This window comes from Arvicola amphibius, chromosome 2 (genome assembly GCF_903992535.2).
Source record: "Arvicola amphibius chromosome 2, mArvAmp1.2, whole genome shotgun sequence".
In the NCBI taxonomy this organism is placed as follows: domain Eukaryota; kingdom Metazoa; phylum Chordata; class Mammalia; order Rodentia; family Cricetidae; genus Arvicola; species Arvicola amphibius.
Genome location: NC_052048.2, coordinates 111991212 through 112016549, shown reverse-complemented (window position 1 = coordinate 112016549; position 25338 = coordinate 111991212).

Here is a 25338-nt window from a genome sequence, read left to right as displayed (position 1 = left end):
GGTAGTTATTGTTACAGTTATCCTTGTTACCAATTTCAGAAAAGAAACTTGTATGAGATATAAAGTTTGTAAGGTTGAGAAATATAAAACCTTAAGTTATTTATATAAGAAGATGTTTTCAGGTCTAAAATGATATTTTTAGGATGATAATACAAATTATTATAGAAAATGACTTTGGTTTATCACTTTGGGTTGATCAAGATAAAATAAATAATAATTTCTTCAAACTTGCCAAATACAAATGAACTGGACATTGCAAATGTAATTCTTACTAGACAAAAAGGGGGAATGATGTGGGATGTTTGAACACTGAGTGAAGATGTATTGCTGAGATTGGTGTAATAAGAAGCTGAACAGTTACACAATAAGTCAGGACTTTCAGACAGAGAGAAAGACATCTCTGAGAAGATGAAAGATTGAATGACTAGCCAGCCTTGGAGGAAGCATGATGGGAAATAGAGAGATGAGGTAACAGCACATGGCAGAATGTATATTAATATAAGTGGGTTAATTTAACTATAACAGCTAGTTGAGACAAGGCTACATTAAGGCCAAGCAGTCATAATTAATAATAAGTCTCCATTATTTGTGAGTTGGCAGTTCCAATGAGAAAATACTGCTATAGATGTTGGGTAGCTGTGTGCAAAAGTTTCCCAACTATACAATTTATAACAGTGAATTTCATTGTTTGTTAATTGTACCTTGATTTCTGAAAAACAAAATGTTTTTTGTGTGTATGAGACCTACCAAATAAAAAAAATCATAGGAGACAACACCCGAATTTCCAGCAGAACTTGACCCTTGCCAATCACAACATAGACCTACATTAAAAGTGAAGACACCTAGTTGTGCAAGTAGGTGCCAGTATTTGTTATGTCCTACAAAAGCAGCCAGTGTTTTTCCCCATTAAAATCTTTCTGCAAAATTAACATCATCAGACACAGTAGGGTTTGTGCTTACAAGAAAGTTTATCTATAAATACAAAACGTAGAAAGCATTAAGTCTTGTCCTAGTTGCAGAGTTGAAATGTTTCAGGTTTACAACAAAATCCACTTGAGACTTACTGTCCATACTGAAATGATCCTAGAGCCCCCCCTGTAGCCATGGGATTCTCAGGAAAAAAATTCAAAGTTTTGGATATGCAAGGTTATGATAATAATAATAATAATAATAATAATAATAATAAGAAGAAGAAGAAGAAGAAGTCTGATTTTTATGTAATGTGTCTTTCTTATTGATGTTTTACCCTTAGGTTGATATATCTGGATTGTTATCCAGATGTCATGATATTAAATTAAAATTTTCAGAGTGACAAAGATAAAATGAATTGACTTACTAGCCCAAGAATTTTTAGAAATCTCTGTTGAAATTTCTGTGGGGAAGCAGATGGAACAGGAAAGAACACTTTTGAGCTATTTCCTATTTTTTCTTGAGCTTCAAAAATATTGGGGCATTTTCAGAAGGCTGTAAGTGCCCCCAAATTCCACTTGGATGTGGAACAATCGATTCTGTAACAAAAATAAGGTACATAAACAAATAGCTAAGCCTTGTTACCTGGAATAAACACTTCAATAAAACCTCAACAACAGCCACTGCATAATGCAATCAGGTTTAGGGTCAAACAGAAGCTAAAGCATTGTGAATAACAGATATTTATTGTTTTTTTATAAAGTTGGGATAAATAACAAATGAATTCTTTCTTTTCTCTTTCCTACAAAGTAAACAGGCATGTAATGGATTTCACACACACACACACACACATACACATATCAAAAAGACTTAACACATCTTTATGGGTTTGCACATTTTCAGAAAATAGCAGCACATTTTGAGTTTGTAGGCAGGCAGTATGGCTACACATGTTATCAGAGAGCTCTACCTGAGTTAATTTATCACTTAGTACTGTATGAGAGTAATCCTCACAGTAAACAACATAGACTCCACAGTAAACACACTTATCTACAAGTTAAATGATGGAGTCAGCTCAATAAAAAAAGCCCTGACTGTAATACCTTCTTTTTGCAATTAAAATCTAATTATTGGTTGAAAATAAAAAGCAAGCTAATTTTATTCATTATGTGTGGCAAGCAAAGGTCTATGAATTTCATGTATTGGTGAATTTGTTTTGGTTCTGGAAAATCAATTTATTTGTGTGTGTTATATACACTCTAGTGCCTCTAAAGACCATTTCACAAAGACCATTGCAGAATTGGAGATTGTTTTAGGAATCTTATTACATGGAGATTCTTAGTAGAAAATACAGTTGGCTAACATGAATACCCCAGGAGACTACCCTCTGACCAATAAGGGCATCTGTGACTTCTGTGACCCAATAGTAAAATAAAAATGAGTTATCTATTGCTGGGCCATTTGGGGAAAATACAAGCTTCAATCGCTTTCACTAAACAGAAGTAAAAGATATCAGTGAGTTATTAGTTAGAAAATATTTTACGAGTGACAGATGCTCACCAATAAGTCAGAATATACCATGATGATTGGTTGAAAAATGTCACTGAATGGTACTGTACTTGCTCATCACAGCATAGCTAAAACCCATGTCAAAACAAAACAACAAACATGATGTTATATATGATATATATATATTTGTGTGTATGTGTTCCATTTTCATTTTTCTTCATGTCCAATGCTTTATTTACCATTTCTATTTATAATTGAGGTGCTAAATGACATAGTGAATAAGACAATAAACTAACCAATAACAAGGCACCAGCACCAGCCTTAAAACAGACTCAGACCAATGGAAAGAAAAAAAAAGCCTGGAAATAATTCTTTATACCAACACATGGCTGATTTTGGAAAAAAGTATGAACAGACTAACTTTTTAATAAATGGTGCTAGCCGGGCGGCGGTGGCGCACGCCTTTAATCCCAGCACTCGGGAGGCAGAGGCAGGTGGATCTCTGTGAGTTCGAGACCAGCCCGGTCTACAAGAGCTAGTTCCAGGACAGGCTCCAAAGCTACAGAGAAACCCTGTCTCAAAAAAAAAAAAAAAAAAAAAAAAAAAAAAAAAAAAAAAAAAAAAAAACCACAAAAAATAAATGGTGCTGGGAAATGGAGTATCTACATGCAGAAAAAAAAATGCTATACACCTCTCTCTCACCTGTTTCAAAAATAAGTTTAAAATATATTAAAGACTGAACTCTAGAACCTGAAATTATGAAATAAATATCTAGAACCAAACAGGAGGGGAAATTTTCAGGCATTGAAATCAGAAATTATTTTCTTTTGTAAAGACACCAAAAGTACAATATACTAAAGCAAAAAAAAAAGAGTCAAATGAAGTTATATCAAACTAAAAATATTTTACAAAGCTTGAGAAATAATCAACAGAGGAAGAAAAAGCATATAGAATACAAGAAAAAAATTGAAACCTTTTATCCAACAAAAAGTCAGATAAATATATGAACAGAGAGGTGTTATACACATAAAAAATATATTCTCAAGAGGTGTTATGCACATAATCAGTAATATGTTTAACAGCACTAATTATGAGAGAAAAGCAAACAAAACCATAACTAGGTATTACATTACTGAATTATGATTGCCTGTAACTTAAACAGAAGGATGTGAATAAATGAGAATCTTTGTACACTTCATGAGAATAGAAATGAGTGTACACATTGTGGATCGTAGTTTAAAGGGATATCCAAAAGTTAAAAATAAAACAATCTTGTGATACAGCTATCTCACTGCTTGATATTTATCCAAAGGAACTAAAATTCATATGTCAAATAGAGACATCTACATCCCTCAGTTTACAAAAGCACAAAAGTCAAGAAGTAGTCAAACCATTTTATCAGGCTACTGATAAATAAATGGAAATTGTGATAAAATACACAGTAGAACATTGTTTAGTCAGAAAAAGAAAGCAATCTTGATAATGTGGCTGAAGATGTGAATCACAGTACTACATGAAAAACTCAGCAAAAGAGAGACAAGACCTGCATGGTCCTTCTCATAGATGTAATTCAAAATGTTGGTCTAGGTACAAGGGTTGTTATCTAACTGAGTAGCACATGTGAGGTGGATGAGGAAATGAGTCCCGAGGAGTGACTAGTTGGACATTCTCCTGTGCTATTTTGGAGCAGAATGACCATGGTTCTCTCAAAAATCTTATGAAACAGTATTGGGTCATTTAGGTATGCCAGATTCCATTGTTAGACATTTAAACCATGAACTACTCAAGACTGGATAGATACTCTTCAATAAGATCAATGCCTACAGTATGTACCAAAAATTCAGAAAATCTGTAGTGATATTTTGTTTGTATTTTAATAAATAAATCTTGACTGAAAATCAGGGAGGAAAACAGTCACTCTGGTCAGCCTTAGAGACCAGACAGTGGTGACACACACCTTTAATTTCAGTAGCCACACTGTTTTAATCTCTGATCTTCAGACAAGCTTTATCTATTACAATCTAAATAAAATGCCACTACACTCACACACAGTCTTATTCTGAGATTCCTATAGGCAGGATCACCATTTCGGACTGGGTAGAGAAAAAAGCAGTTGGCTGACTGTTTTGCTTTTCTGAACTTCAGGTTGAAGCCCAATTTCCATCTCTGGGTTTTTATTAATTATGTTACAAATATTCATGTAATTTATGTAATAATTCACTACAGGAACGCAGTCTGATGAATTATCTCCAAGCAATTTCCACATGCTACAGGGGAGAAAGGAAATAAGCAACAAAATTGAGATGAAGTAAAAAGAGACCAGTCAGAGAAACTCATGGTAAATTGATAACACAAAGAAGTCCTCTGTGAACTAGCTACAGTTGATTCAAGGCCGATTTCAACAGATTACACCCATGGTCCATAATATAAAACACCAATAGGCACAGTAGGACCACCTAATATTATGAAATGAGAAATGTCTCTCCCAGAGGGTCTCATAAATGCCACTTTAGGATGAGCAAGAAATGATCTTCTACAGTGTGTTTACTACTCATACTTCAGTTCAAATTCAAAATCCTGATCAAGGCAATAGATCAAGAATCAATTCTACCAGGAAAATGAGCCATGATAAAGATGCATATCTCTCTGATGGTCCTGTTTGAATCACAAGCAAACTTAGAAAATATAAGGGAATGAATAAATAAGTGTGTAGTGGTCTTAAAAACAGTTGAGAAGAAAGCATAGCATCTCCAGAGATGTCAAAGAAAGAATGGAAGTTTGACAGTCACCGTAGCACATCTGGTTCTGTTGTTCAACTCTTCTCCTGTACTCCCACAAGTGGTCACTAATGGTCAGGTTTACATCAGGCTTTCTTAAAATGTTAATAGAGGAGCTATTAGAAAAGAAAGAATAATTTTAGCAGAGTATTAATTTTAGCAATGAAAAAGGTGTGACACATAATTATAAAAAAATATAGCATTCCTAGCTAATAGTGAAATTTTAGTGCTACAAACCTAGTTCTAAAAGAAGTAATGTACCTACATCATGACAATTGGGCCACAGCTTCAACTAAGATGATAACCAAGGAAAACAAAATAAAAGTCATTATCAAGATTGTCAACAGGACCTAGTATGTTTCTAGCATTGCAGGTGATAAAAATATATAAAAGATACTTAAACTATGTATGATGTGGTCATATAGACACATGGGAGTAGACACATGAATATGAAATTATGACTGTGTGCTTGTAAATCTTTCCTTTGTGCCTTTGAATATAACTTACAAAAGATAAGTAATTTTGACTACAAAAGGTTTTTAATTAAGACACCACATGATTTGAAAATTTTGCAACTGAATCAATTTTAAAATGATTGATACCTTTATTTTTAGAATTAATTATTAAGAACTAGGAAAAACAAAGAATATAAATTTTATGATTCTGCTAGTTTGGCATTCAGCCAGGTTAAAGCAATAGTAACAGATATTATTCTAGTTACAGTGTTCAAAGATTGTGTTTCCTAGCTATTTTGGAAGATACACTCATAAAACCCCACCATCATGCCGGCCTAACAGGAGCTAAATAAGGGCAACAACCAAAGACACGCAAAAGAGGATGAATGGAAAGATCATGAGGCCTCCATCCTTTTTTTTCATTGTCTAAACAGCTCATGCTGTGTATTGGGCTGTTACACAGTAAGTCCACTGACAATCCGTGTACAGAGTATTTTATAAGGTATTATTTTATTTGATATCTGTAATTGATTGAGGAAATTCATTTTAACACTAGCTCCATTTTGCATGTGAGAAAACACAGGTTCACGGAGAGTGTTACTTGTTCAAGATCACGTAGGTAGAAAAAAATCCAACTGGGCCCATGACTCGGTGATTTCCACCACTGATGTCCTTGATTTCTCTCTTCTTTTTTATATTATTTAAAATTTTTTTTATTAAAAATTTCCATCTTTTCCCCTCCTCCCACTTCCCTCCCCTCCCCTCCACCAACACCCCCACTCCCTCCATCTCCAGGCCAAAGAGCAGACAAGGTTCCCTACACTATGGGAAGTCCAAGGTCCTCCCAACTTCCCCCAGGTCCAGGAAGGTGAGGAACCAAACTGACAAGGCTCCCACAGAGCCCGTCCATGCAGTAGAATCAAAGCCCAATGCCATTGTCAGTCAGCCTCCACCATCAGCAACATTCAGAGAGTCCAGTTTGATCACATGCTCCATCAGTCCCATTCCAACTGGCCTTGGTGATCTCCCATTAGATCTGTCCTACAGTCTCAGTGGGTAAATGCATCCCTCGAGGTCCTGACTTCCTTGCTCATGTTCTCCCTCCTTCTGCTCCTCATTAGGACCTTGGGAGCTCAGTCCAGTGGTCCAGTGTTGGTCTCTGTCTCTATTTCCATCCATCACCAGATGAAGGTTCTATGGTATTATGCAAGATAATCATCAGTGTGGCTATAGGACAAGGCCAGTTCAGGCACCCTTTTCTCTACTGCCCAAGGAACAAGCTGGGGGCATCTCCTTGGACACAGGGAACCCCTCTAGAGTCAAGTCTCTTGCCAGCCCTAAAATGGCTCCCGTAATTAAGATATATACTTCCCTGCTCCCACATGTACCCCTCCTCCATCCCAACCATCCCATTCCCTCAAGATCTCTCCATCCTCTCATTCTCCCTTCTCTCCCCCCATCTCCATTTATCCCCACTTCACCCCCACACCCGTGCTCCCAACCCCTGCCTGGCAATTTTGTCAATTTCCAATATCCAGGATGATAACAATACGTTTTTCTTTGGGTTCACCTGCTTATTTAGCTTCTCTAGGATCACGAATAATAGGCTCTATGGCCTCCATCCTACATACACACACACACAAAACTGTAGTTTAAGGGCAGAGGCAGGAAGGGGAGCAGAGAAAAATGTAGAGCTCAATAAAAATCAATTAAAAACAACAACAAAAACTACAATTGACTAAGAATGATGAGAGCAAAAGAATTAGTCTTTCTCAGGTCAGAGCTCACTAATTGGATACCCAATACCAAACAGTAGCTCAGAAAACATGTATGCACATTAACATTTTACAGAATGAACATATTATATTTATGCATTTAGGAATGCACACATACAAATACCCTAACCCTAACTCTAACATGCATGACTTTAATATTGTTGTCATACTCTTATCTGCCTCACACCTAACTTTCAGACTTACCTTGGGTATCCTCATTTGATATGCTGTGTGTGTGTGTGTGTGTGTGTGTGTGTGTTTCATAGAAATTGATTATTGATGTTTTAAAAGGGTCTTAAATTCCTAGAGCACTAAATCTCATAAAGGGACACAGTCCTTTATTGTTACTTACAATACTTTTTTCTGTTAAATGTTGTTTGTAGTTGCGTTAAGAGAAACATTAGAAACATATTGTTTGTAGTGAAACATTTAAAGAAACAAAGAGATTTACAAAGATTGTGATCATTAGACATTCAACTAAAAATCAGACTTTCTGAGACATAGTACAAAAAATGTGAATGTGGCCAGTGACAGCATTAATGAAAAAAGACTTTAGCATTAGGCCTAATGTACACAATAAAGCTATAAAAGCTTAAATTGTAGGTTTAGGTATTATTTTTTGCTGAGAAAAATGCACACATGTAAGTCCCAATCTGCAGCCAAAAACTCAGTCTTCTATGTGGAGCTGCAATATGCTCCTGGACAATGGAGATTACATCTGAGAGGAACAGAGGACGTATTTAAAGAGCCTTTGTGTCCAGGTAACTCTTTAGAGTTTCTTGTAAACAAAAAAAAAATATCGTGACATGTGTACATGTTTGTGGTTGTATGCGTATAGCATTGGCAGTCTCTTTTACAGTTGACACCCAGGTAATTGAATAGCTAGAAAGTGACATATCAGAAAATTTTAAATTCAATACTGTTGCTACCTAGCAAAGAATAACAGTCAAATAATATCAACTTGAGTATTTGGCTTAATAGTAACTAAGATGGTTTTCTTTAAAACTGACTGAAATTCACAGGACAAATGAAATTTTCATCAGAAGATACATAAAATATGGGGGGTGATAGTCCACTTAACTAAAGATGTGTAAGTGATTAATTATCAACATACTTCCTTAAAACTCCACTCAATCTTTAATTTTACAGATACTGAAGCTTTCATATCAGAACTTTGTATGAAATGTAATTTCTATCTCTTTTGAGATTAAATTTAGTAAACTAATCCTAACTTTTTATATGACAGAAAACATTAGCAAAGGAATTGGAAAACCGATGTTTACTCTTTCTTGCTAACTGAAATAAAATACTTGTTCAAAACATATTTTTGTCATAAGGAGTTAGAAGATGGCTCAGTGGTGAAAACTTCTCCCTGCTCTATGGTGAGGATGAGACTTTGAATCCTAAAACCACACCAGATGGCTCATAAACACCTGTACTTCAGTTCCCAAAGAGCAAATACCCTTCTACCCTCTAGGGTGACACACACACACACACACACACACACACACACACACACACATTAAATAATAAAATAAAATCATTAAGAAATAAAATTAAGAAAACAGTGACACTTAGGATACAGAAGAAGAGCAATGTCCAATATGACCACCCAGCATCCGTAAGTTCTATTAAAGTCATGCTCACAAGCACTCCATGCACTCCTGCTGCCATGCTCATAAGCACTCCATGCACTTCTGCTGAGATAAACAACTTTCAAAGGGCTGGCAATACAGCATAGTGGCAGAGTTCTTGCCTCGTATATTCAAGGCCCTGAGTCTGACCCCAAGCATTACAAAAACAAATGATTTACATTGACTTATTTAATGCACAAAACAAAGCCTTTAGGCACAGTCTCAAGTTGATCATCCTGTGTTTTGCAGAAAATAGATTAAGCCATAAAATATTAGTGTGATTTTTCCCAAATCATTTAAATATTAGTGGGCAGACAGGCCTTGAACTCAAATATTTATTTTGTTTTAGATTGGTGATTCATGCCATGAGTTCATAGTTCATAAACCTTTTCCCCTCCCCATCTATTAATAGCATCAAGGAAATATATAGTCCACAGAATATAGACTCTTGCGTTAAATACATAAGAGCTATTCTCATGACACAACCTGGAAACATCTATGTTTCAATTCAATATGAACATTGTCTACCAACTAATCCAGTCAGAAGGAAAAAATGTAAATTTCACTATAAACCGAAGAAAAATTGGTTCAGTATTTCCTGAAAATGAATTCAGTAGAAAACACAATGGTCCTATTATGGTTGGATTTCATATTAAATTCCCTCACTTCGATATTTTCCTTCTCAAAGTACTTCGAGATAATCTCATGATTGATGTTGACTGAAATCAGAGTTTAACAAAACTGGGCTTTATGTAAAATATTACGCACACTCTCATATATCTTATGACAAAAGCCAGTGGTGACCTAGCTATAAAATTTACAGGATCATTTTGAAGCACATCCATAAAAACTGCTCCAGACTGAGCCATGGCTTTAGGTTCCTTTGTTTCTCAATACTACAGAACTACCGATGCACCTTTCTTTTTCATTGTAAATATGCCAACACAGCTCTTACTATTAAATGATTCAAGTAAAAGAGACTACATGTAAATGCACACCAAAATCAAGAATGCAATTTAAATAGTACTTGTTTTCTACATTGGAAGACAGTAAGCAACAGAAATTGTTCTATAGCTGTTTGAGGGATTTACAAATAGGTTATTCCATAAAGCCATAAACAAAAAATCTGTCTCAAGTAATATTTGACCACATACTCTATCTATCCATGTGTTTCTAAGTCTGTTCGTCAATAGGGGGAAAACAACTAGCAATATTCAGACATGGTTTCTATGGTTTTACAGCAAGAAGTTGTGTTGGTTTCCTATCACTGTGACAGAATACACATAGAAAACACAGCTTGTGTGTTGAGGGGAGATTTACTTTATCTCATGATTTCCGTGGTGGCATGTTTGGCCCTTAGATGACACTGTATCTCATGAACTCAAGCTGCTCCCCTCAAGGTAGCTGGAAAGCAAAGTGAGAGAAAGGAAGGGCTTGAGGTCCCAATTGTCCCTTCAAACAAGTTCTCCAGTGACCTAATGCCTTTCCATGATGGCCCTTCTCTAAATGTCCTTCCACCCAGTAATTCTGTAGGCAAAGGTTGTTAACCAAACCCATTTAACACTCAGGAGTTTGGGGAACATTTAAATAGTAAACAAAAAAAATTGCAATTTTCTGGTAATTTGACTAGAAACAAGTGTGTACCAATATGTTTCTGTAAGATGATAAAGTCCTGCAGGCAGTGTGGTTATAATCAATGATGGGCTGCAACACATAATGGTGATCCCAAAAGACTATGCTGGATCTCATTTCTCACAGTAGCAAAGTTAAGAAACCAGTCTAACTACACAAGGATAGAGGGACAGATAAAGCATGGCACATCTGGATAATGGAATTTTTCTGACACTGATAACTGGAATATGGTGCTAGCAGGGAAACAGTTTCAACTAGAAGCAACACACTAATAGAATTCTGCAAGTCTCAAGAAAAATTTTTGCATGTTTTCCCTGATTTGTGGTTACCAGGTTTTTTATAGACACATAAAATCATGCATGTGATATGAAAGTGGAGGTGAAACTGTATAAAGGATCAAAAGAGACTAATGAGTGGGAGTAAAAGGGGAAAAGATGGGGAAGGGATAGGCAATATGTTCAGTGTATAATATGCACTTATATGAAACTGTCTTCATACAACACAGTATCACATACAATGGCTTTATACAATGAAATTTAAAATAAAATATTTTTAATGGAATTGAAAATTTCTTATTGTGTCCTGAATGCCATAACTATGGTGAGATGGTAAAATTAATCCATTAATCCTGTTTCACATGTTTCAAAGTGTTGCTGGTAGGAACAAACCCACCACTACCAGTCATAGAGAGATGTAGCCGTGAATTTATATGTGGTACAAAGCACTGATAATAACAGACAATAACTATGTTCCTGGTTCAGATATTTACTGCACTAAAATTTCATCATAATCTTAGACTCTACATCTACCTGTGTTTTTAAAATTGTTCATGTGCAGAGTACATTGTGTTACACCAGGATCTGCTTCAGACATCTCAGGTTCAATATTTCTTATTTCTAAGTAAACCTCACATTTTTGAAATTAAAATATAATAATGCAGTTTTCCTTTCCCTATATGTCCTCAGTTCTTCCCATTTATACTTCCTTTGTTTTTGAATTCATGAACACTTTTACTTAATTTTTGCTATATATATTTTTTAAATATATAAATACAGCCTGCTCAGTCAATTTAATGTTACTGCTATCTGCATAATTTCAGGAATGATCACTTAGTTTTGGATAACCAACTGGATGTATTTTTTTGATTATGTCAAGAAACTATCCTAAGTGGCTTGCCTGCATCAGTTATTTTTGTGTACTATACACTATAATGGCCACAGAATAACAAAATATCTTAATGGTATATTCCTGAAGGCATATCCTCACCATTCAATAAGCCAAGATGAACTTAGCCCAAAAATTAGACAGTGATATAATCCCTAAGTTTATTCTTGCCAAAAAATGGACAGAATTAATAAATAAAAATCTCACAGTCAGAAAAAAGTCATTCCTACCTTGCTTCTAAGAAATCTAATCTTATAAGACTCTTAATGACCATATAACAAATAGTTAAATATTTAATGTTTTGTAACCTACTGAGCTGAGTTGTACCACAACCTCCTTCTTCCTCTCTCTGTCTCTCTCTCTTATACACACACACACACACACACACACACACACACACACACACACTACTCCTCCATGCACAATACCCCCCCACACACACACACATTTTATGAATAGAACAAAAGAAGTAATTTAGAGTGGTCATATTATCAAGAAGAAAATGAAAGCTGCAGACTGAAGAAGAATGAAAGCAGAACTACCTACATACATTGGTTCCTGTTGGCCTACATATAAGAGCCAGAGGATAATGGTTGTAGCAACAAAAAGAATATGACATTAAGATCACAAAAAAGCTGGTATTGAGACTTGTAAATAAAAGTAATTTATCAAATAACCATAATTTTTGGGAAATGTGACTAAACCATGGCTATCTTATAGCTACTTGGTGACATGAGTGTGAAAATGAGTTACAGTTAGAAGCTGAATACTTAACCTTATTGATGATAAGCCCTGGGAAATGGTGTTTCCTAAGTTCACAATTGACCTAAATATCCATTTAGGACTATTCTAACTTTTGTGCGACCACAGAAGCAAATGGGAAGTTGGTCCAGAAAGGTTATCCAAGGACAACCTGGAAAGGGATAAAAACATATTATCATGAATTCGTATTACATAAATATATTATAAGAAGAGAAATAACAATGCCTAAATCATGCTTCTTTAATCTTTGGACCTGCCTGGGTGGCTGTCTGGCTCTCATTTGCTAACAAATGTCTTTGTATGCTGTTGGGTACATGAGGCATTGTTCATTACAGCATCTGATAAAATTTGAGATGATTTACTGACATCTGTGGTACATTAATAAAATGCTCTAAGTTGCCTCAACAAATATCAGAAGATCTCCATCACACAGCCATATCCCTTGTACATGACACAGTGACATTAGCATAGGGAGAATACTTTGTGAATCCAGAGAATCCTGTTCTCACTATTGATACAAAGAATTCATAGTAAAATACATGGAAAACTTAGAACTGTCTTTACACTAATATACAAAGTTGTTGGGGGTACAATGGAGTAGGTTATTTTTCATTCCTTGAAACACAACCTGCTGCTATGTAACCCAGGCTAAAGTTGAATTTACAAATTCTCTTGCCTTGTTTCCCTGAACACTAGAGTAAATAAATCTTTAAGAAGCTTTATAACTTCATATTCATAATGTGTGTGCGTGTGTGTGTGTGCATGAGTCTGTGTGAGAGAGAGGGGGGAGGGGAATGGGGAGAGAGAGAGAGAGAGAGAGAGAGAGAGAGAGAGAGAGAGAGAGAGAGATACATTTACAGGGCTACAAAGACAGAGATATGTGTATGCTATACACCAGGATGGTGGGTATACTGCTGTTGGTGCCTCGGGGGGGGGGGGCAGAGGAAGACATAGAGTACCTTGTTCTCCTAATACATGTGAGACAAAGTCTTTCACAAATCCCAAGAAATCTTTCTGTCTCTGCCTAGTCCAACACTGTTTGAGACACAGGTTTGTGTACTATGCCTGATTTTTTATGTGGGTGTTGGGATCTGAACTCAGGTCCTCATACTTACTTGGCAAGTACTCTTACATGCCAAACCATCTTCTAGCCTTCCACATAGTTAAAATATGTAAATTTAAATAGATTTTTGGATGGCTACAGTTTAAAACGAAGTGGGAAAACCTCTGTTATAGTTCATCATTACTTTCTGGTGACATCATTAGCTTTGGGGTTGGTGAAAGCATGTTTCTTTTCATATGTTCCAAAGTTCTTACACTGAATTCCTTCAGCCAGTAGTAGCCTTTAAGATACCAGCCCACTTGGACATGGCCACTATAAATGCTAACAAAAAGCATGCATTCACTCTCTCTCTCTCCCAGTTTCTGGATTCGGTTCCTGTTCTCATGCAGAGGACTGTGATCTTTGAGTCCATCCCTAAATACATAACCTTTTATTATATGCAATTCTGGGCTAGTATGAGATTATTTTGTAACTTCCATCTTCACCTGGCATCCATGTGAATCCCAAATCCACAACTATGGGGATAGGCCAAAAAAGACCCAAAAGGTCCGTGATAAAGACAGTTTCCCACCTTGGCCACATGGCTTGATTTTATCTATTAAGTGGCTTTTTGCCAAAACCTGCCACAGCCACAGTGGAGCTACTGTGCAGTGATTTGGCAATTTTGCAGGCTTGTTCATGATCCCCACCTGATATGCAGTGACTTACACAGACTCTGGTTTGTGTTCCCTGCTCATGAGCTCTGGGATCATTGTTTCATGTACATAATTGATTTACTTGCACTACATTTGTCAAGCAAAACATATTTGTCCATATTTTACCAGGCACCAAAGCAGCACAAACAATTCCGTGCCACCAATGGTTACATATCCCCGCCATGTGGCTGCAACCATGGCACCTGCTGGACAATAAAAGTTATTATTCCTACAACAATTTGCTGAAATCTAATGGTGGTAAGTAAATTAATAAATTTGAAAGTTATATAATGGCAGAAAATAATACCATTCAGAAATTTAATAACCTTTTCACTTATACTATGGGTGGTATTCTGCAAGGCTTATGTGATTTTCCCTTATACATTCATTTATTTGATTATGGGAATTAGTTTTGTTTTTCATATTATATTACTAAGAAAGTGGTTTGATATGAGAGATAAGAATGAAGCACTTTTAGAAAAGATACAAACTTTACACACTAAAAATGAACAGCAAGTTAAAAAATTAATATTATTGAAAAGATTCACATTAATTTTACAGATAAAATCCAATCAGTGTTGAAGGGTATTGAGACATTATCTGAAAGAATTTGTGCTGTTGAATTTAATAATCAGAATCTATTGAAAAGTTGTGATAGGTTAACAGACAAGCTTAACCAAAAAAAGTTGTGATAGGTTATTTTATGTGATAGGTTAACCTTATCTCTTAAATAATTTAAATAATTTTGATGGCATGCATATTTCCAGGAACATGCAAAATTATGTTCAAGAATGAGAAGTTATCATTACTGGACAAATTTCATACCTTGTAATTATCAATGAGGGCATTAGAACAGAATACTGGAAAGTAGATTCAGACTTTACAAAAGACAGTGGTAAAGAGATTTGAAAAGATTTTTAAAAAATATCAACACTGATGAGCAGGAAAAGGTACAAGTACAGGTTTAACCTCATCAGTACATGTCAGGGTTCAGGGTGAGTTACCCAGAATTTTAGTTGTCTATCTGGCAATATCCTCTGAGAAATAATCTGGAATAAAATATCCTAAGGTAATCAAAGAATAAACATGGCAACCTATTAGTATGAGTGATTTAAAAGAAATGGAGGAAGCATAGTATCTTGTGGCCTGCATTCCCATTTGTTTGGGAAATGGTGAAAATGTGGGCTTCAAGAAATGAGGCACAATTAATTGGCTTCAGTTAATCTCAGTTGCTTTGCAAAATGGATCCCAACTACTATGAATAGGCAAAACAAAAAAAAATAGAACAAAAGGGAAAAGCAAAAGAATTTGAGGCTTCCCAAGATCAAACTCTTGGGGAGGGCCGTTACTTTGATCCTTAGGATCAGGCCCTCTATGACAAACACACCTTGTCCCCATGTAACACAGCAGCTTTAAATGTTATATCAGGGATAAACACAGCCAGAATGAACCCTTTAGTGACTTTTTACAAAGACTGACTAAGGCTTTACATGTAAGAGTAACAGACCCAGAAGCCAGACATATAATTATTGAATCTCTGGCTTTTGAAAATGGCAACTTAGAATGCAAAAAGATACTTGGACCTTTAAAGGTTAGATCAGCACCAGTGGATAAATGGATCTTGAATACATTGAACACTGAGACATTTGACTAATGTAATGAGACTTGGGTAGAAGAAGCAATTTCCAAAGCTATAAGGAGACATCAAATTACAAATATTTTAATTGTCGTAGAATAGGATATCAAAAAAGGGATTGTGGACAAGGAATTCAAGGAATAATGTCTCCTCTGGAATGACAGGAATAGGTGATCTCAGCTTTCTGGAATATATAGGAGGTGTGACAAAGACTGACATCAGACCAATGAATGCAGCTCGACAAAAAACAGACAAGGCAACCTGATTCCATCAGAAAACTCCTGGGATGGGGGTGGCCTCTCACAGGCCCCATGTCAACTGTGGTCCAGTCATTTTCAGTTACTGTGGAAATCATGTCTCACCAGGAAAATTAAAAAATCCAGTGCCTACTGTAAAAAAGAAATACTGTTCTGGATGAAGGAATAGACATATGGAGGATGCATCACAAACTGCAGTAGGAAATGAGACATATTTTGACAGACTTCTATAAATGATCAAAGACAAAAACTATGAGTCAATATAAATAGCATTGTAATTGAGGGATTGCTAGACACAGGTGCAGACATGAGTATCAATACTCCAGAATATAGGCATCCAAATTGGCCTCTTCAAGAGGCAGATATTGAATTCATAGTAATTGGAACCCTATCTCAGGTGAAACAAAGCAGGAGATGGGGTAAATACATAGGGCCAGAAGAACATAGAGGAAGGCTGAGGCCATATGTAGCTAGTATTTATGGGGTCAAAACTTTTTGTAGCAATGGAATACCAAGATTAACATTCCTGCAATACCAAAAACTCGTGTTTCTGGGGAGGATATTATAAGGTATTATAAACAAAGGTCACCAGTCATTCAGGCTATACAAGAACACAAAGCAATTAGCAAATCTTCAGGGTTACTAATAGCCCTGCCTTTAAAATGGTTAACTGAGACACCAATATGGGTTAAAATAATGCCTTTATCAGAAGACAAAGTGCAGGCTATAGAACAGCTTGTACAGGAGCAACTAGAAACTCACCATATTGAAGAATTTACCAACCCTTGGAATTCTCCTGTATTTGTTGTTAAAAAGAAATATGGAAAGTGGAGAATGGTCACAGATCTAAGTGCTGTCACCAAAGTAATTCTCCCTATGTGCCCTCTACAATCTGAAATTCCTCTGCCTTTTCTATTACCAAAAGGAAGACCTCTTAGAATTATTGGTTAAAAGATTGTTTCTTCACTATACCTTTAAATGAAAAGGACAGAGAAAAATTTGCCTTCACACTGCCTACTTATAATAATTCTTTTTTTATGGTTTATTTTTTTATATTTAAAAATTTCCATCTCCTCCCCCTTCCCTCCCATTCCCTGCACCCATACCCCCCTCCCTCCCTCTCCAGGCCAAGGAGCCATCAGGGTTCCCTACTCTATGTTAAGACCAAGGTCCTCCCAACTCCCCCCAGGTCCAGGAAGGTGATCGACCAAGCTGAGAAGGCTCCCACAGAGCCTGTCCATGCAGAAGAGTCAAAGCTCAGCACCTTTGTCCTCGGCTTCTCAGTCAGCCTCCACCATCGGCCACATTCAGAGAGTCCAGGTTGGTCTCGTGTTCCATCAGTCTCAATCCAACTGGAGTTGGTGATCTCCCATTAGTTCTGTCCCACCGTCTCCATGGGTGAATACACCCCTCACGGTCCTGACTTTTTTCTCATGTTCTCCCTCCTTCTGCTCCTCATCAGGACCTTGGGAGCTCAGTCCGGTGCTCCAATGTGGGGCTCAGTAATTTTCTTCATCTATTGCCAGGTGGAGGTTCTATGGTGATATGCAAGAAATTCATCAGTATGGCTATAGGAACTGGCCTTTTCGGGCTCCCTCTCCTCAGCTGCGCAAGGAACTAGCTGGGGGCATCTCCCTGAAAGCCCAGGAACCCCTCTAGAGACAAGTCTCTTGACAACCCTCAGATGGCTCCCTTAATTAAGATATATGCTTCCCTGCTCCCATATCCACCCTTCCTGTATCCCAAGCATCCCATTCTTCTGAGCTCCCCCCATTCTCCCCTTCACGCTTTTCTCTCCCCATCTTCCCTTGGCCCCATCTCGCCCCACCCTCAAGTTCCCAATTTTTGCCCGGCGATTGTGTCTACTTCCAATATCCAGGAGGATAACTATATGTTTTTCTTTGGGTTCACATTCTTATTATCTTCTCAAGGATCACGAATTATAGGCTCGATGTCCTTTAATTATGGCTAGAAACTGATTATGAGTGAGAACATCCCATGTTCATCTTTTTGGGTCTGGGTTACCTCACTCATAATAGTGTTTTCTATTTCCATCCATTTGCCTGCAAAATTCAAGATATCATTGTTTTTTACCGCTGAGTAGTATTCTAACATGTATATATTCCACACTTTCTTCATCCATTCTTCCACTGAAGGGCATATAGGTTGTTTCCAGGATCTGGCTATTACAAATAATGCTGCTATGAGCATAATTGAGCAAATGCTTTTGTAGTATGATTGGGCATCTCTTGGGTAAATTCCCAAGAGTGGAATTACTGGGTCCTGGGGTAGGTTGATCCCAAATTTCCTGACAAACCACCACACTGCTTTCCAAAGTGGTTGCACAAGTGTGCATTCCCACCAGCAATGGATGAGTGTACCCCTTACCCCACAACATCTCCAGCATAGGTTATCATTGGTGTTTTGGATTTTAGCCATTCTGACAGGTGTAAGATGGTATCTCAAAGTTGTTTTGATTTGCATTTCCCTGATAGCTAAGGAGGTTGAGCATGACCTTAAGTGTCTTTTGGCCATTTGAACTTCTTCTGTTGAGAATTCTCTGTTCAGTTCAGCGCCCCATTTTTTAATTGGGTTAATTAACATTTTAAAGTCTAGTCTCTTGAGTTCCTTATATATTTTGGAGATCAGACCTTTGTCAGTTGCAGGGTTGGTGAAGATCTTTTCCCAGTCAGTAGGCTGCCTTTGTGTCTTAGTGACAGTGTCCTTTGCTTTACAGAAGCTGCTCAGCTTCTGTAACATTTATTCAATGTTGCCCTTAATGTCTGTGCTGCTGGGGTTATATGTAAGAAACGGTCTCCTGTGCCCATATGTTGTAGAGTACTTCCCACTTTCTCCTCTATCAAGCTCAGTGTGTTCAGATTAATATTGTGGTCTTTACTCCATTTGGACTTGAGTTTTGTGCATGGTGATAGTATGGATCTACTTTCATTCTTCTACAGGTTGACATCCAGTTATGCCAGCACCATTTGTTGAAGATGCCCTCTTTCTTCCATTGTGTACTTTTGGCCTCTTTATCAAAAATCAGGTGTTCATAGGTTTGTGGTTTAAGATCCGGGTCTTCTATACGATTCCATTTGTCGACTTCTCTGTATTTATGCCAATACCAAGCTGTTTTCAATACTGTAGCTCTATTGACCTACTAAGAAATACCAGTAGACTTTTCTCCCACAGGGAATGCTCAATAGCTCTACCCTATGACAATACTTTGTGAGTCAGCCATTGGAAATAATATGTAAACAATTTCCTAATCTATAATTTACCATGCCATGGATGACTTTTTGCTATCTGATTCAAACATAGATAACTTTAGAAAAAAATGTTTGATGAAGTAAAGAAAGTTTTGCCTAAATGGGGCTTACAAAATACAAAGAGGAGATTTTTGTCAATTACCTAGGTTATAAAATAGGTTTACAGAAAATTAGAACACAAAAGGCACAAGTTATGAGATACTGATTGTGGAATCTTAATAACTTTCAAAGAATGTTAGGAGACATTTCCAGTCTATTTCCAGCTTTTGGGATAACACCTGATCTAATAATGCCTTTAAACAAAACTTTAGATGGTGACAAAGACTTAAATAGTCCTAGATAATTAACTGTTGAACCTGAGAAAGAATTAACTGTGGTTGAAGAGAAATTATAGGAGGCACATGTGGATTGAGTGAATCCAAATCTTAACTTCATTGTATTCATAATGCCCTCCAGAATTTTGCCTACAGGAATTTTAATGCTGATGGACGGTATTATCTTAGAAGGAATCTTTTTACCACATAAACCAGGTAAAACTTAAAAGCTTATGTGGAAAAGTTCTCTGAATCAAATATAAAAGGAAAATTGACACTTTGTCCACAAGCAGGTATAGACCCAGCACAGATTATAATGCCTTTTACTACTGGTGAAATTAAAAATTTGTGGGAAGACAATCAACCATGGCAAGGATGTGGTGCTAATTTTTATGAGAGATTAATAGAAATTTTTCCAAAAGCTATAGAATAAACTTATAAAGAGAACTACTTGGATTCTTCCCCGAATTGTACATGACACACCAATAACTGGAGCCCATTTATTTTATACTGATGCAAATAAATCAGGAAAGACGGGTTACAAACCAGAAAACTTAGTAAGGTAGAACAAAGCCCTTATAATTCTGTCTAAAAGGCAGAGATATATATTATTTTCATGGCACTAAGAGATTTTAAAGATCCTCTCATTAGAGTAACTGATTCACAATATGCAGAAAGAGTTGTCTTACATATTGAAACAACTGAATTTATACCAGATGATATAGAATTGACTTCATTATTCATTCAGCTTCAAGATATAATCAGGAATAGGCTTTTTCCCATATACATAACAAATCTGATACCATATGGCTCTGCCAGGTCCTCTAGCTCAAGGTAATGCAAAAATTGACTGATTATTGATTGGAAGTGTGCTAAAGGCCTCAGAACTTCATAAGAAACATCACATCAATAGCAAAGGTTTAAAGAAAGAGCTTTCTATTACATGGCAGCAAGCTAAGTAGAATATAAAGGCATGATCTCCTTGCTCTTTCTATAAACAAATACCTTTACCTTAAGGGAATAACCCAAAGGGTACTCAAAGGAATGAAACCTGGCAGATGGATGTGTTTACACTTTATAGAATTTTGAATTAAAAATGTACACCACATCACTGATACTTATTCAGGTTTTCAATGGTCAACTACCTTGAGCTCAGAAAAAGCTGATTCAGTAATCATGCATTTATTAAAAGTTAGGGCCATCATGCATATACCTGCACAAATAAAGACAAGCAATAGTCCAGCATATGCATCACATAAATGAAACAGATCCTGTTTATTATAATTTATTATAATATAAAGCATATTACAGGTGTACCAAACAATCCTACCATTCAGGCAGTTATAGAAAGATTAAATTGAACTAAAAGGGACATGTTAAATTGAAAGGGATGGAAAATACCCCCAGAAATAGGTTGCATAATGCTTTATTATCCTTGAATTTTCTTAACACTAATAAGAAAGGAACGATGGCAGCAGAGAGACATTGGATAATAGAAAAAAATTCTGAATTAAATCAGCCAGTGTATTTCAAGGATGTGCTGACCTCAGAATGCAAACCAGATGTGCTATGTTGGGGAAGGGGTTTTGATCTCATTTCCACAGGAGAAGAGAAGCTATGGATACCACTAAAATTAATAAAGATCCAATTTGAAAGGAGAAACCTCTTAAGACAGCTCATTCACAAAGGTGACAATCATACAGGTCATAAGGAAACCACATAAGACTTGGGTTAAGGTTCTGTTCTTGTCTTTGCAGGAAAATACACATCTTCATGTGTATTTATGGATATTTTGATGCCTAAAGAGGAAAAGATAGCTATCCAGAAAGGATCACCAAACAAAAAGGAATATGACTTATGAGGACAGGTCATCTGTAGGGTAAAATTTTATATGTAAATTCTCTGTATACATACATACATATACACATACACACACATACACATATATAATATCAATATAATATACATAATACCCAGTAGAAATATAAACTCACTTAAAAATCAAAGCTGGCTTTGGAGTTGGATAATGGCTATCTTTCTCTAAATCTAAGCATGTTGTTAAAAGAAAAGTACAGAATTTCTCTCTCATGTCAGGAGCCATCTGATATGGGACAGAAATAAGAAAGATCATAGAAAAAAATTACTTTTCTCCATACCTATTTTGTCTATATTGTATCTATTATTGAATATGTCTATATGTATAATGTTTCAGTTTTCCACAATGAACAATAGATTTTCATGCAGTAATCTTTTAATTTTCCAGGAAGAAGATGGGGTCCCAAAACAATGACTACACCTAGTTTATATGATGTTATGATGCTGATAACACTACTTTAAGACTGGTTTTTAGTACCAGCTGCTCAAGATTGTTCCAACTTGCTTAGCTGAAATAGAGTACGTTTTTACAATGTTCTATCCAGAACTCCAGATAGGAACCTCAGAAAACCTTATCAACTATTCAGAGACTATTTGCAATTATACAAAATAGTAATCTAAAACTTAACTATCATTTTACTTTTACAGGATCCCATAAAAAGAACATCACCCCATGACAGCTGGAAGTAATTCTAGTAGACGATGTCCCATCTCCCAACAAAGTTTGTCCTCAGAGTTAAGGACTTTATTTAGGGGTTGATTATAACTGGTATAGGGTTGGGAATTGGGGTAGAAATTATGTAGGCTCAGGGATCTCTTTAGGAAAAAAAGGGAAATTGGATGGGATAATAGGTAGATTAGTGTGAGCTTAGTCACACTAATAATAATAGTGAGTACTAGAGTGAATACTTGTGAGCTATTATTTATAAACAGTTTACATTGGTATAGATTCTTGTATATTCAAACAAGTTCAAATTATATTTGTTATATTGAATATGTTTCTATTTTTGTTTACAATATTTGTACACATTTGCAAATTATTTTGTCTGATTATATGCATGCAAGTTTCTACTTCTGTTTAAGGCATTTTTTTATTGAACCAATTTTAGGATATTTTTTACCTTATTGTATTATGCATTTCTACCTCTGATCAAGATACTTGTACATTGTTTAAATTTGAGGTCATTTTCCTCATTTGCTGCACAGTTGTTTAAAGGTTGTTTAATATTCTAATTTGAAGTTTTAGTCTTTAAGTTATACAGGTATTAAATATTATAGGCCAATAGTCATTCATGCTTGTCATGCTTTTAGTTAGACTACTTAGGTTCTTTATATAAATAGAGATTGTATTCTGCATAGATAGGTATTCTTTAACCACTTCAAAGAACTGTGGAACATGGCATTAAAATAACTTAGGGTTCTGTTGATGCAAGACACAATTGCTCCTGGCAACACTGATCTATTCCCGAGAGAATATTGAGTACCAAAGACACTCCAATTGGAGCTTGTTTTCTTCTTGGCAAAACTGGCATTTGAGTAAGGAACTGCCTATGCCTCAACCACTGACAAAATGCATGATGTCTGCACCGGACAGGCATGATACAAGAAAAAAGAAGACTACCAAACCTAACCAAGACAGCATAAGACAGCTTTGAAAAATTTCCTGCCTCTGAAAATGGTTTGCCAATTACTCCAGTCCTTAGCCAAGATTGGTTGCTTCAACATTACAAATGAGACTTTGAGTGATGGCCCAGGTAGCCAGTTATCTCTGTCATTTGTTGCACATTTTGGAAACTGCTTGATTGCACTTACTGTCTACTCAAGTAATATTATCTCCTCAGGCCTTTGATGAGGTTGAAGATCAGATAGTCATAGTTACGTTCTTCTTATGATTTAGCCTTGCCATTTCTAATATAAGACTTAGATTCCTCAGGATAGGATAATTACTGAAACATTTAGCATATGTTCCTTGCTTAATATTGTTTATGCTGGTTGTAATTCTAATTTTATACTTGATATTTGTTCTTTTATATATAGATTTTTATTAGGCTAAAATAAAAAAGCCTTTTATTTAAACACAAGGGGGAGGTGCTCTAGGAACCCCTTCAGCCTGTAACCTTTAAGATATCAGCTCATTTAGATGTGGCCTCTTATACTATAAATGCCGATGTAAAGCATATGCTTGTTCTCTCTCTCAGGACTTCTGCATTCTGTTTCTGTTCGCCATTTGTGCAGAGGACTATGATCTGTGAGTCTGCCCCTAAATAAATAACCTTTTACTGTATGAAATTCTGAGCTGGTATGGGATTATTTTCTAACTTCCATCTTCAGCTTTACATGTTACAGAATATTTGGTCACCAAATGACTATTCAAAGGAGAGAAATATTCCAAAATAATTTAGTTCTAAATCTGCAACATTCAATTTCTTCAAATCTCTCAAGTTTTACTCAGTCAGTCAGCCTCTATGTCATTCCCTGTGTTGGTTCCATGAAATAATCCCACAACAGTTCAGAATTAGGATAATAAAAGCGTTATTTATTTAAGGGGAAAACTTACAGATCACCATCCTAAACAATCGTCCTCTGAGTGCAAACAGGAGCAGAGTTAAGCAGCTGGAATGGGAATTGTAAGCAAGAGAGTGGGCTCACAGTTCCCACTGCTTTTTAAACTATAAGAGACCATGACCAAGATGTCTGGTATCTTAAAGTCTTTTGGCTGAATGAGCAGAATGTGCTCCCACAGTAGTCTGTAAGTGCTGCTTCTTTCTGGGAATTTTAGTTAACAGTTTTATTTGCTATTTTTCTCATTGCTGAGACAAAACATGTGAGAAGGAATCCAAGGAGGAATGGTTGAATCTAGCATACAATTTCAGTAGGCACATTCGAGCACATTATTGTGGGTGAGATCGAATAGCAGGAGAGACTAGCTGGTCACATTTTTTTTCAAGTCAGGAACCATGAATGAAATGAATGGACAGGAAGTGAAGCCAATCAATAAAATCTTAAGGCCTGCTATCAGTAATCAACTGTGTTCAGACTCTCCACAACCTTCCCAAACATAAATGTCCACAACCTTCCTAAGCAATGTGTGGTAGTCTGAATGTATTTGAACCCCATAAACCCACAAGGAGTGACACTATTAGGTGTAGCCTTTTTGGAAGAAGTATAGTCATGTTGGAGGATGCTAGATGACACTAGACTTTAATCCAGACCTTAAGGCTGGAGAGTACACCTTTAATCTAAGCCACACCTTCTGTTTCAAATGTGTCACTGTCAGGGATGGCTTTGAGCCTATTTTCCTCAAGCTTCACTCAATGTGATTGTCGGTTGATTTCCTATTGCCTGGGGGTGGTGTGGCCTACAGTGAGTTAAGCCCTCCCACCTCAATCCTTAATCAACAAATGTTCCACAGACCCTCCTATGAACCAATCTTGTGGAGGCATTTTTCTCAGTCGGGATTTCTTCTTCTCAGATGGCCATAGCTTGTGTCATGTTTACCATATGGTAATGAATATGATGATGAGTTGCACAAATTTAAAATTCTACAAAGAATATGCTTCAGAACATCAGAGTATACAAGGTAAACAGACAAAGGCACAAAATACCTTAAAA